This window comes from Sapajus apella, unplaced genomic scaffold (genome assembly GCF_009761245.1).
Source record: "Sapajus apella isolate SASKATOON/1434 unplaced genomic scaffold, GSC_monkey_1.0 scaffold60, whole genome shotgun sequence".
NCBI lineage: Eukaryota > Metazoa > Chordata > Mammalia > Primates > Cebidae > Sapajus > Sapajus apella.
This window is the reverse complement of record NW_022437000.1, coordinates 11,550,859-11,555,990: the sequence shown is the minus strand read 5'-3', so window position 1 is coordinate 11,555,990 and position 5,132 is coordinate 11,550,859. Positions and strand designations below refer to the sequence as shown.

Sequence of the window (5,132 nt, the reverse complement as noted above, 5' to 3'; positions counted from 1 at the left end):
TTCACACTGATGCCCCAGCCACGCTGCAGTTCCTCCATTCCTCTTCACGCTGATGCCTCCCTTGTCTTTGAGGCTCTGCACATGCTCTGCCCTCTGCCTGGACACTGTCCTTCTGCTGAGCTGTTCCCCAGATCCCCCTTAAATGCCGCTCTTTCAGAGAGCTGTCCTCCTCCCTGCGCCCCTGGATGACTTTCAGTCTCCTCACCACAGGCCCTCATGAGCCCCTGTAATATCCCATGGCCACACACAATACAGTGATTCTTATCTGTATGACTGCCTCTCTTCCCCACTCAACTCCACACTCTGCAGTCAAAGACCACATCCTTTCCAATGAATGCTGTATCCACAAGTTGAGCACAGAGATGAGACATAAACATTTATTGCACTTATCAGTTGTCCCCAACTAAAGACTGAAAGAGACTTCTGGAATTCAGGATGCCTATATTGCCCCCCAACTGCTCAGCCCAGGCAGTTTTCTGGAAAGGGAGATGCAAGAGCTACTCCTGGAAGAGGTTCCTCTTCAGGTCTCTGGCCCCAGTAAATCAGGCTGGCTAAGTGGGAGATACACATTTTCTTTTGCTTCTGTGGTTTAGACTAAAGCCAGGCAGCAGGCTTCTTAGTCTGCATTCTCCAGGGTTTTATCATAATCTCCATCCTCTAGAGCAGGTTGCTCCCCCTCAGCACCATCAACATTCGGGACCAGATACATCTTGGTTGGGGTCGCCGTTTTGTGTATCTTAGCAGCATCTCTGGCTATATGTCAATAGCACAACCCCCCCCCCCACCCACTGACACATACACACAGTGTGACAATCAAAACTGTCTCTAGATATTGCTAGGCATCCCCTGGGGCGAGGGACAATTGCTAGAATTGCCCCTAATTGAAAACCTAGATTTCTAGGTTTTTAAGATTTTTGCCACTCTGGTGATGAGAAGGGAGGAGGAACAGAAAAGTAGACCAAGGAAGAGAACACATCTTCCAATGCATGAAGAAACATGAGTAAGCCAAGTACTCTGATCATCTTTTCTCCAGGGTGCCACCTGGGTAGTCCAAGAGTAAGGGTAGAGCAGGAAGGATTCCTCCAAGCTGCATCCTCCAAATAGACCCAGAAAGACTAGACAACATGGGGAGAAAATAATCCAAGATATAATACAAGAAAACATCTCAGAACCACAGAATATTCTGCCAAAAAGTACCAGCAGAATGAGAGAGAAATCTCAGAATATCAAAGATAAAGAAAAGGTCTTAAAAACGTCCAGGAAAAAAAATGAACAGAATTTCTACAATTTCCTGCTGCCGCCAGTTTCTCATCTCAGTTGCTAGTACTAGAAGATAATGGAGTCTAAGTCTTCAACCACAGAATATTTTTATCAAATTATATTTATATGTCTACTGAAACTGTAACTGAATGTAAAGGCTTAAAGATACACTTTCAAGCATTCAAATACACAGAAACTTTACTTAGGGTGTACTGTTTTAAAAAAACAAAAACAAGAATGTATTCCACAAAGGAGTAAACCAACAACAGAAATTCTGGTCATGCTCATTTGTTTTAATCTTCCTCCCTCTCCCTTCCAAGAATCTTCTTGCATTGGTAGGCAGGGTTTTTGGTGGAGGTGGCGGATGGTATATGTAATGCCAAATCAAAGGAAAACAGAGAAGAACAAGAGATATAAAGGCTAGGAATGAAAATATAAGTTTTTAAAGAATTTAAAGAAAGTATTGGAGAAGCTGGTGGATAGAAGAAAGTAGACAAGAGAGAAAATGAGGTTTTTAAGATTTATTGTAATCTCCAGAGCCCCAATGTGGTGTTTGAGATGGATATGTAAAGAATGGGGTTATTTTTAAATTGGGTCTTCTTTGGTGTGATATCTTCTTTTGACCTAAAGCTTCTATGAGACTGGGCCACCTGCATGTTTTAGCGGAATTGCAACAACAATAATCTCAGTTCAAAACCACAGATTACATCATCAAAGGCTAAGATATACGATGGATAAGTCAGTGAAGAGGGCCATCTGGTATAGATGAAATCAAGAAGAAAACTTTCATTTTTTTAACCAGAAAAAAATGCAGTTTACAGGAGGAGGTTTAGAAAAACTTAGAGGTAAAAATAACTGTAGAAATAGACATGCTAAAATAATGAAAATGAAATAATCAAAGGGTTAAAAGCAGAGTAATAGAAAGCATAAAAGAATCCATAAAACAAGACAGGAATTAAAAAGATTTCCATCTTTTTCTATTCCTAGTTTTTACAGCATCAAATTGAGCCACTTTAGAAATCGCATCTCTTCTTAGCAAACTCCCCAGGTGACTATCATGCTCCCGGAGGCCACTCCTCCATCCAAGGCAATACTATTTGAAGCTAAAATAAGAAGTGTCCATTCTAGAAAATGAAAATTATGTCACTATTTGCAGATAGTAACATAACTGTATGCTTTAAAAAGCCAACAAAATTAGCAATAACTGCAACCAGCACAACAAAACTATTCTAATTAATGAGGAATTAATGATGTAAATGAAGTACCCAGATTGAAAATAAACATACCAAAATTAATGTTGCAGTATCCCAAGGCCACTCTACCTTGTATTTTTGATTGCCCACTGTTCTTGCATTCTCCTGTGTCACTTCTTTTCAATCTCCTAATCAGCTGTCTGAGATTATGACCATGTTAACAACACCTACAACTTATCAAGGACCATAGTATGTTGCAGGACCTGAGTGAGATGATTTACATCATTTATCACATATAATCCTAACAACTCTCCATAAGGCATTCTCTTCAGTGTGTGAATTGGAGTACTAATGTTTAGCAAGGCTAAATGTGTCAGACAACATTGCATTCATAGGGAATGGGAAACCTGGATGTCCAGCCCATGCTTCTCTGGATGCAAAGTCTGTGCCCTTCCCCGTCACAACTCCACAGCCTCTCCCAAGTAGCTGACATGTAAATGCTGGTATGAGTGGGAGCTGGTGGCTTCAGCCCAGCATTCTTACCCTTAGAGTAATAATTTTGTTGGCAGGGGGTGTGTTTGTAAGAAGGCAGAATCTTTAAAAAAAAAAATGAAAAATGATGTCATCTACACAAAAAGACTGAGCCCCAGCACCGCACAGCAGACCTGTGACTCCGGCACACAGACCTGTGAAGCTCAGCCCCATCTGTGGTGATGTCTTCCCTCCCAGAATAGACTTCTCCAGCACCTGGGCTACAGCTCCAAAAGATTAAAATGCACATGCTGCCTCAGTGATCTCCGATTCAATGGCTTTCTGACGATGATCAGCAGTATTTACTTGGAATATTTTTCCAGTCATTTTATTTTTGTCCTCATCCAGCTGACATTCTATTTTTCACTCATTTTTATTTAGTTTCTTTCACATTTTGTATTGTCTTTGGGTTCTTATTTTTGTTCTAATTTGTATACTCCCTTTAGTGAGAGATGCTCAGCCCTTTGCTCCTTTTAGAATTGGTCTCCTGTCCTCACACAGGGCTTGGAGATTCAGCTCAGTGTCCACCATCCCCACCAACTGTGTGAATGACAGCAAAGGGCTGCCAGGGTCGAGGGTTGCATCCTCTGTGTGCCGTGGCAGGTACTAATGCAAAGGGGAGATCTCAGGGGCACAGGGAGGAGGCATGGGGACAGGAAGTCCAATGGGCAGTGCTTGGCAAGCATGGCCTTCACTTTTCTCTACATTTAATAAAGGGAAGCAATGAGTAGGGAAAAGATGAACCGAAGAGTCTCCAAATCTCCTCCAGCAGGTCACCTCCACAGACAGCTGAGCATTTTCATAGCTGCTTTTAAAATACTGACACTAACAAAGCTATATCCATCCTCACCCACCAAAAGAAATGTAAAATATACATGTATATATATTTGGAGATGGAATCTCGCTCTTATTGCCCAGGCTGGAGTGAAATGGCGTGATCCTTGCTTACTATAACCTCTGCCTCCCAGGTTCAAGCCGTTCTCCTGTCTCAGCCTACCGAGTAGCCGGAATTACAGGCGCCTGCCACTACACCCAGCTAATTTTTGGTATTTTTAGTACAGATGGGATTTCACCATGTTGGTCAGGCTGGTCTCTAACTCCTGACCTCAGGTGATCTACCCGCCTCAGCCACCCAAAGTGCTGAGATTACAGGCATGAGCCACTGTGCCCAGCCAAATTTATATTCTTAAAAAGGGGTTGTACACATGGAAAGATGCTTAACATCACTAATCTTTATGGCAATGCAATTTAAAAAACACAGTGAGATACCACTTCATAGCCATTGGGATGGCTATTACAGAAAAAGAAAAAGAAAAAATATCAAGTGTTGGTGAGGATGTGGAGAAATGTGAACCCCTGTGCACGCTGGTGGAAATGTAAGATACTGCAGCTGCTATGGAAAAGAGTTTAGTGGTTTCTCAAAAGACTGAAAAAGGGAATGACCATAGGATCCAACGATTTTGCTTCTGGGTATGTATTCAAAAGAAGAGAAAGCAGAGGCTTGAACAGATGTCTGTATGCTCATGTTCACAGCAGCATTTTTTGCAATAGCCAAATGTGGAAGCAACCCAGGTATTCATCAACAGATGACACATAAACAAAATGTGGTATATACATACAGTGGAATATAATTCAGCCTTAAAAAGAAATTAAATTCTGACACGTGCTGCAACGTGGATGGCCTTGAAGATGTTATGCTGAGTGAAAGAAGTCAGACACAAAGAAACAATTATTCTGTTATCCCCCTTGTATTAGGTTCCTAGAATAGCCCAGTTTCTAGAGACAGAAAGTAGAATGGTAGGTCCAGGAGTTGGGGGACAGAGGATAGGGAGAGTTTCCATTTGGGAAGATGAAGAGTTCTGGAGTTGGATGCTGGTGATGGTTGTGAAAGAGGTGAAGGTGTTTAGTGCCAAGGAACTGCACACTTAAAAATGTTTAAAATGGCAAATTCTTATGTTATATCTATTTTACCACAATTTAAAAACTCAAAATTTAAAAGGGGGCATTATTTTATCCTGTTGGCCTCCAAACACAGATTCCATGCAGACAGCATCACTAGGTGTTTGAGTCATGCAGGCAAGTTAAGAGGCCAGGAGAGGCAGAGCCCAGCCGGAGTGAGGCCCGGGAGGCCACTCTGCAGTGAGCCAG

At 42.0% G+C, this 5,132-nt stretch overlaps 1 long non-coding RNA gene across 1 annotated transcript in view; it reads right to left on the bottom strand.

Moving 5' to 3' along the window:
* The window catches only part of LOC116528825, a 9,710-nt gene extending 4,790 nt beyond the window's left edge, over window positions 1-4,920 (bottom strand). Inside the window, exon 1 of the long non-coding RNA XR_004259221.1 lies at window positions 4,910-4,920. This is a non-coding gene — a long non-coding RNA (uncharacterized LOC116528825). The remainder of the gene's footprint in view (window positions 1-4,909) is intronic.
* Window positions 4,921-5,132: the final 212 nt, after the last annotated feature.